Raw genomic sequence first — 9660 nt, 5'->3', positions numbered from 1 at the left:
CTTTTGCCTTTTCATCACATATGTCTATTCTATTCACTAATTCTTGTTTAAGATTACTTTCTTAGCCAATTATAGTAATGTACATTTGTAATCCTCCAGAGACTGCATGAAGGTTACAAGTTTGAGCTCAGTCTGGGCAGCATAGCAAAACTCCACATGAATGAATGAAAATAATAATAGGCTAAAGGTATTTAGTGCTGGAGTTCTTGTCCAGCATGTATGAGGCCCTGAGTTTAACCCCCAACCCCACAGAAAACAAACAATACGCCCACTATTTTCTGTTGCTTAATATTTGTTATACCTTATTTTCCACATTGAATTGTCTAACTCTTGATTGCCTGTAGCTAATTCTCAAAAAATAAGCAGTAAAGTATTATGACTATGGCTTGGAAGTGTTTGAGATAAATGCTGCAACCACCCTAGGAGGGAATCAACTTTTTTTCTGTTCAGGCCTTTGCATTTTGTGTGTTTAAAAGTCTTGGATTAAGGGGTTGGGCTATGAAAAAATGTTATTCCCATTCGAGTTTTTTTTCCCCCTTCAGTTTTGCTTACTCTGTGCTGAGGTAGAATTTACTTAAAAACAAAAACAAAAACCACTGTTTTGAATACTAATGTCCCTTCCTTTAAATGTTGCTGAAATGCTGGTGTCAAAAGGGAGTTACCAGCTTAAAGTTGTGCCAAGTAGGGAAGGTGGGGCTGCATGGGAATGAAGTTTTGATTAATCAGGTTGTATAATATTATGCTAAGACATGTTGGGAAAGTAATTCAAAATACTGTGTATATCATATGAAATCACAGACTAGTGTACACTTTAAAAATCCAAAGTTTTTCTATATTCCTGACAGTTTATATAGAAAGTGTTAGGAAAAATGAGTTTCTTACATGGTATATTTACAGTCTTTCCCCTAATATTTATGGGCCCAGAAAGAGATTACAAATAAAGGCCCACATGGAATATATGGAATATTAATCATGGTAAATACCTTTAAAAATTAAATACTTTGTTTTTTATGGGTCTACCTTAAAAATGTGGCTCGGAAAAGCTTCAGATTTAGAATTTTTGATAACTTTGTAGCTGTATTTAAAAAGTAGGGCTGTTAGAAGAGCCCGTTCCAAGACCTACAAGCCTTTTCTACTCTCCCCTGCCCTCTTCCTAAATAGCAAGAGGTCTCAGAGTATGCATCTGGCCACTCCTGCTCACATCCCCAGGATCTATAAGACTGCCTGCAACTGTTGCCAGGTGGGCATTCCTCAGGATTTGTAGTTTCATACAGATAGAGCAACCTATACCTGAGACTGGTCTGTGGAAAAAGCTGAAGCAGGTTCAGGAATGTTTGGGCAGGGGATTCTGAGATTCCAGGTAACCATAAAAAGCAAAGAAAATGTTATGAGTGTCTACTCACTATTCTGATGAGCATATTTGGTTACAGAATCCTTTGGTTTGGGCAATTTGAAAGATAGAAAGGTTCACTATAGCATGAAGTCCAGAAGAGCACTGTTGCCTGAGTTTATAGTTTTACTGGTGTGTGTGTTTGAATGTTTAAGTACACACACACACACACACACACACACACACACACACACACACACACCTGAACTAATTATGCCAAGCTCTATTGCTTATATATAGCTTTAAAGTATATATGTATTATATGTATACATATATATGTAAATAATCCTGTATTGTATCATTTAATGAAGAGGATAAAATGAATGAATTCCAGAATTTGTAATACACATAGTTGTAGTTACTCATTACAACATTTAGCTGACTATGGTTATCTAACTAATTGAAACGAAACAATGTGATATGGTCAAATATTGAGAAAATAGTCCTCTGAGAGTTCTGGGAAGCTGAGTTTTCCTTTTATCTGCACAGTGGGAACAAGTTCATCTCTCACTTACTGCCCTTTGCTGATTGGAGGTGAGCAGGGGGCTAATTGAATGTGCCCACTTCAGCTGGATCTCTTCTTTTTTGTTGTTTGCTTCACTTCTGTAAGTTGTGAATGTTCCTGGCCTTCTGGATGCATTTTGGAAAGGTTTTCTTGGCTTCATACCACTTCAACCTTGTGAGCTTCTTTGGCAATGAAGAAAGCTGATAATCTTTTTCTTTTTGAGACTAAGGTTCACTGTGTAGCCCTGATTGGCCTGGCACATACTATACAAAACAGGTTAGCCTCCAAATAATGGTGATCCAAGTGCTGATATTCTAGTTGTGAAGCACAATGCTTCACCAAGACTTCATTTTTAGTCTTTTGACTAAAGTCCATTGAAGTTCTAATTGTATTTATTTTTGTGACAGTAATATAAGGAAAAATAATCAGAAAAATTGAAGCATGAATAAGTAACAACTTTTATTTGTGAGCACAAAAATTTTTGAGATAATAATTTCAGCTAGTGTCTTTATTTTGGGAGATGCCAAGTAGTAGGAAAAACTATTAAATATATAAAGTACAGTAAAGTAATTCCTAGTAAAACAAACCATCAAGTGCTTGAGCAGACATTATATTTACAGCCACATTTAATTCTGTATTTAATAGTTTTAGAGAACTTTAATTAAATGAATTTAATCTGTTTTGATACATTTGGCCAGAATTTATAATGAGATCTATTTTTACTATTTAATATCCTTGATTATGACTATTAGAAATATTTTTGTTTCTTGCTTTTTTTTTTAACAGATTTTCAAGTATTTTACTACTCTGAAGAAGGCAGTGGACCTGTTAGCTCAAGGCCACAGAATTTATGAAATAGAATCACCAGTTATCATCATGTAGTATACTCATTGCCTCATAAGATTTTTCTACCTCACAAATTTATATCTCACTAGCTTACCCAGGGTGTCAAGAGTATAATTGGTAAATATGGTTACTAAGTTCCTTTCAGACCTAACTACTAGTTAGTTAAAGAAGTCAGCAAGCTATGCTCTAAAATGGCAAAGTTCTGGACTCTCAGGTTCCTTTGCTGCAGAGACAGATAGAAATCTGACAGACTTTAAACCTTTCTAGAAGCTTTCTGTAACCAAGAGCTCACAGCAGGGGTGAAAGCAAGTGACATCATCCTTTTACTGTTATCTTTATTGTGGAGGTTTCTTTTTGGCACTGCCTTCCTGGACTCAGGGTTCTGGCTACCCAAAAGTGATCCTTGCTAAGTAGTACTTGCCTTGCCTGACTTTCTTGGGCTCCTGACTAAAGAATAACAACTCTGGCCCTCCCAGCCCTGTCTCTGCCTCATCGAAATACTCCAAAATGCCAGAGCCTACCTACCTACCCAGTAGATTCCTATGCATACGGTTTTACCCCACAACCTCCTTATCATTTAAGGAAAGAAGAGCTGAAAAATATTAGAAATTCTTTCACAAACATAACAAATAAATTAACCTTATTTTAAATTATATAGTACTTTTGTATGAATACACCCTTTGTTCAAATTGGTTTAACAGACTTCAAGAGTATAAATCAAGTCTAGTAACTGTTTCCTTTTATCTCCAGGCATCCATGTGAAAAACAGATGTTTAGATCATTTTGGGCTGTCTTATTGAGGTGTTGGCAAATGTTAGTTTGTGCTGAAATTTTTGAAATGGGCTTATAAAAATAATATTTCAATTGTAAATATAAATCAAGCAACTAAACAGATACTGGGCTCATTAGCAGAAAGCATTATTTCACAGAATGGTATAGTAACTGTCACAGTTTAGAAATAACAATTAAAAATAATGCCTGGTATCATTATTAAATAGAAAGCTGTGATAGAGAAGGAGGGGGAGACAGAGTGTTGTTTGGTCTTATCCGATCAGACCATGAGCTTAAGTCCCACTGTAAGGTTTCCTAAACAGCTTCTCTGTGAATTCGTGCCTTTAAATTTATTAAGACTGAATCTCATTATTCATATCACTATTTCAAAACCCCATGAGAAAGGCAGTCATTATGTCTTCTTGTTTCTAACCTGGGAAATTGAACAACAGGCAGACAAGATCTGGGAAGTTGTTCAGCTGAATTAATTTGCTTAACAACTGATATTACATATTTGTTTAAATATTTTCTTATTAAATGCAGTTCTGGATTATTCACTTAAGAGTGTCTCAGATGATAAAGATACATCCAGACTATGGGAGTCTATATAGGAAAAAATACAAATATGAAGAGTATGTTGAATCTCAAAGTACTGATATCTGGGAATGTTTTGAATTTCCTGGGAGACAGACAGCACATACAATGATCAGTGTAGTAGGAATAAGGGTTCTGCTTTCTTTTCCTGGCTGTAGCTTTGCCAATAACTAGTCTGGTGAGCTGGAGCAGATCCTTTGACCTCCTTTAGTCTTAGAATTTTTTCTTTGTAATAATGGGTTGGGCTCTGATTTCTAAGGTCAATTAGAACTATGAAATCATGTGACACTTCTCCTTAGAATTTCTTTCAAAATACACACTGCATATTTATTTATGTCTCAGCCTATCTTAAATGTATTACTGGATCATATCCAATCACAGCCCAGGCAAACAATACAGCCATAGAAAGGCTACTTGCGTCATTTTATTTTATTTTATTTTATTTCACATTGAAACAATACCTGGCAAATAAGTAAAGGTTTCTTGTAATTGGCACAATGATGCCTGATCTCCTGCACTGAACACTTAGGCAAAGTACATACATATTCAAAGCTCAGAATAAAGGGAGTGCAGATTACATTTGCTTGTGTTTGTGAGAAACCAGTGTTAGATGTGGATGTAGCACAAATGCTCAAAGCTCCACAATTTGAGTCCTCCCCTACTGTCTTGCCTTTCCCATCATATCACACCTCAGCAACTTTCCCCACTTGCTCCTAGCTCTTCCCACCTAGGCTCTTGCTTTCTTCTCCACACTTTTAGTACACGACAAGTTTCTACACCTTTTGCTTTTCTGTGTTGAGACAGAGCATTAATTATGATGGGATTCTTTTGGGCAAATGGAATGTTTAAGAGTTGATTTTTAAATTTTTATTTTATTTTTTCACAGAACTTAGGCAGGGGCTAGTTGAGTCTCACTAGTATCCTGGAAATCATATCCAACTGGGTTTTACAACACAAAAGATCAAGCCCAAGGCAAACACTCTACTGCTGAGCTACATCCTTGAGCCCCTTGAGGGATATTTTAGTATGATATTTATAGAAAATGTCTCAGTACTTGCTAGAAATTTAGAAAGTTTTCTCAATTTTGTAGAGTTATGTTAAATATTATATTTTAGAAATGTAAAACCTATTTTTTTGTGATTAAGAAGTTACTTAGGGAAAATAAAATGTAAGAATAGGATTTGGGGTTTACAGGATTTTTGAGTGGTCCAGAACTTGGTGGCTCATTGCTGAAATACTATATCTTTATGAACTGTACAGCTTTGGGCAAGTTACTGCGTATTTCTGTTTTTGTTTTTAAACTGTAAAGTATGGATACTAACACTTCTAAGGTTGTGCTAAGCAATAAGATAATGTGTGTAGCATATATTTGAGTGTTTATTAACAACCCCACAAAGTAAGCAATGAGTCCATTTTACAAGGAATGAAATCAAGTCATTGAGATCCTGGTGCTTATTCAAAACAACTTGGCAACAAAGCTATAGCCTCTGCAACTCCAAAATCTTTTCTCATTCAAGCAGCCTCATGGCTTTATATTATCTAAATGTGATAATGGATGAACAAGTCATAGCTCTTAAGGACAAAGTATTGATGAGGAAGTAAAAAGAGAATGGACCATTTTTTCATAAGAACTTTAGGTGTACTGTTTACAGGACTCTAGCCAGGGTGAGGGGCTTGTTTCCACATGACTAAGCCAGGTATTGAAGTGTCAACTGCAATTAGGTCATGAGTCTGGTGGGGATAGAAGGTGCCCTAAACCGAGAGGGAGGATGAAGAGCTTGTTCTGCATGTACAGGTGTAGAAGCTGTGGGAGGATAGGGGACATGGTACTGCACAGGTCAGCCTGACTGGAATGCAGAGTTTGTGATGAGGGAAAGTTTGGTTTGAAAGGCACAGTATGAATGTACAAGAATGTGTACACAATAATGTGTATTCTGAGGCCTGGCAATCTGCACCTCAGGTATGCAGGCTGGGGAAATGGATCCCAAAGCATGAGTTAAAATCCTCTTATGTATTTTTATTCATATATGTATTTCACAATGTATGCCTCAGGCTTGCCAAGGTCAAGAATGTGTATAGGTAATGTATAGTCTGTAGAGAAAATAACATTATTAACAATTGAAACACTTTTCCAACTTCCAGGAATTCTTTCATCAGAAAACTTATCTGTATTAAGATCATATGTTCAAATGTCTTTGTTTCTAATAGGAAACAATCTTTATGACTTCATGTATAAAACTATTGTTTTTAGTGTTTAATTCTAACCATTCCTGTGACAGATCATTTACAAACCAAAATTCCTATGACTCCATAGTTAATCTTCACGGAAGTATTGATTTAAGAATCTCTGTAAACTCTATTCTTAAAAATAGATTTGAAAACTGATTACTAAAAGGTTTCAGTAATCAGTATAAATTTATGATTTATTGCAATAATTAAAACTAAATGATTTGGATGTTTACTAACATTTCAGCAAAACATCTTATTAATTCTAGAAAACATCCTTGAAAGTAGAAACAATAGCCCACCAATTCCTTCATGTGTAGCTTATATATATGTTATTTGTATGGAGCCAGGATGTTGAACAATATTAATATTAATCTCAGAGTCGGTAGAAACTCTGTTATGTGGTATTTAACTTAACTGTGTGTACCAAGTGTCAGGCACTGTACTAAACATTAGGGATGCCACAAAATAAAGTTGTACCCACAAAAATAATCCCTCTCACTTTATGTGGACAAAAGCAAAAGTAATTCCCATGCTGACTGTGGTAAGTACAAGTGTGCATCATGTACACATCAGAGTTGAAACTGGAGAGAGGACATTCTCCAAGATGGACTAACATGTTAATTGGGCAATTCAGCATAATTATTGTTCTCTGTTAACTAGAAGGGTGGGACGAAACTTTAAATAGGTCAGACAAAACATCTGATTGGTACTAACTTGTCTAATGCTTGATCCTAATTCCAGTGAATGAGAACATTATTAGGACTGCCAGTTCCCTTATCTTTTAAAGATACTCTTATCTCCCATATACATTTTAAAACTAAATTATATTATATGCACCCATTTAACTAGAAAATTTTTAGGTTATGTAATATGTCATGAAATACTGTAAAAGTCAGGTCTAGCTAAAGGATGACAGTTTTTCTGAAAACACTTTATGCAAATATCATAACTGATAGAGATGAAGATTCCTTTGAGACTCTAAACTGGTTCTCTAAAACTGTGAAGTATATCTTGTCTTTGAAGCAGGACAGTTTCGTTGTGAATCTGTGACCTATTTTTCCCTGTAATTTGAAATGTCCGATTTATTATGAACAAATACAACATTTTTATCTGGGCAGTGTGATTATCAAATACTTGAAGTGATTTCTTTTAGATAGAATCAGAGCCTCTATTCAGGCAGCTGACACTGGGAGTTTTATACTCAGCTCATCCTTTTCTGTGTACAGATGACTATGGTTCCACTTATCAACATGACTGTTCATTGCTCTTGCCTCTTCCAAAGTTAGTCAGCTTCCTTAATTTATTGTGCAGTGTTCTGGTTCTAGTAATCATAAGGCAGTGACACTGACTTTGTAATAAATCAGTGAGACTATTGGACAAAAAATTCCTATCTCATTTTATAAACTAATGTCTTCCTATTGTAAGTTGTAAAAGAGGAAAACTAGTTCTATAGAAAAAGGGAGAGAAAATACAACATGAAAGAAATCTCTCATTGCTCTCCAGTCAGAAAAAGAAAAGTTTTATTTTTTGATTTGTTTCAGATCTCAGTTAGAGTGTCTCTAAAACTGTGATTGATGTTAAAAGTGTTTGGTTGGACCACCAAGGTGAAAACATTATATAAGTGGTCCTCAGCTTTCCTAATGCCGTGACTCTTTAATACAGTTCCTCCTGTGACCCCAAACCATAAAATTGTTTTTCTTGCTACTTTGTCATTGTAATTTTGACTCTGTTATGTATCATACTGTAAATATCTGGGTTTTCTGATGGTTTCAGATGACCCCTGTGAAAGGATCACTCAACCTCCAAAGGAGTTGCAATCCAAAGGTTGAGAACCACTCTTTATACTGTAGTTTTTCAGTATGGTTCTCATGTTTCAAAAATACTGAAAGATCATCTTGTACAAAAACATAACACAGCTATTTATGGAATGAATGAGAATGTACATGGACAGAATAGTCTGTATTTAACTTTTTTTTTACTTAGCATTTTATTAAGGCATGATAAAAGAACATTTTCATTAAAATGACTAAATTTTCTCTATATAAGGTTTGCTAAACTTAATTATTTCCTAAGCTTAATTCACCCAAAATAATTAATTTACAGTGAATATGTCTAAATTTATATATAAACATATGTCCATACATGTTCACATATACACACGTGTTATATACATACTGGCTTTTTTTCTATTAGACTTTTCATGTTATAAATCTGTTTTTTTTTTTTTAATGAGAAACTTTGGTGCAAAGATTAGGTATATCAGCAATTGTTTGGAAGAAGCCAAATTGAAAACCAAAGCACTTTTTTATTGGTACTGAGTTAAACTGATCTGATGGGAAAACCAGTAATTCTAAAAAAAAAAATTATAGATTTTGGCAGGTACATTAAAGATCTCTGAGGTTAAAGGCAGCAACACTTTATTTAGCATGTGTCCTAAGTCAAGTGAACTTAACTGTTTGGATATTTTGCCCGACAATTTTCTCATCTACAAATGAACCAGCGCCCTGTTAAAAATGGTTTTTAAATATAGCCAGACTAAATGTCCCAATTTCAGCAGCATATTTTATCGCCTGATACTGTGGTACTTTTTAGTGGCATTTGCATGAGCCTCCGTTTGTTTATCTCCTCACACGTTCTGTGAAATTCTGTTAGGGCCTACAAGTGTAAAAAGCTGAATGAGCTTTATACCAGGTTGTCTGTATGTAGGACAAATATGTACTGCTGGCTCTGCTGAAGTATTACAGAGGTTTAGAACTGATGAATGTTGAACACATATTTGGGCTACTTAAAAATTCAAAATGAAAACAGAATTCTAAAATTCTAAAAAGAAGTAATCATAAACCAGAATCAAAGTAAACCATAATAACTTTTCCAATTGCTATCAATTCTAAATGCTAATTTCTATCAGTTGTGATACACACATTCTAAAGAAGTACCTAAATGTAGTGATGCCATATAATAAGAAATCATTGGAATAGTCTAAATATAAATTTCTTACTTGTTCTGGATGCTGTTTGCAATGCCAGATTTTTTTTGTTTGTTTGTTTATACTAGGCTTCTAGTAAGATCGTTTTTTTTTAAGGATGAAAAAACAATGTCCCAAGGCCTGCACAGAGAAAGGATGGCAGAGCATGGCCAGGACTGGATTGGTGCTGGCTCTAGAGAGAATTATTTAGAGGCACTCATGGCGCTGCTGGGAAAGGACCAGCTGGGACACACATGAGGAGCAAGCCGTTCACTTGCTACCAGAGTCCACATAAGTCCATCTAGACCACATTACTTGAAATTCTGGGTAAGAATGAGTTTGGAAAAAAAGGAAGAGAGA

The sequence above is a fragment of the Phodopus roborovskii genome, unplaced genomic scaffold, assembly GCF_943737965.1.
Source record: "Phodopus roborovskii unplaced genomic scaffold, PHOROB, whole genome shotgun sequence".
In the NCBI taxonomy this organism is placed as follows: Eukaryota; Metazoa; Chordata; class Mammalia; order Rodentia; family Cricetidae; genus Phodopus; species Phodopus roborovskii.
This window is presented reverse-complemented; position numbering follows the sequence as displayed.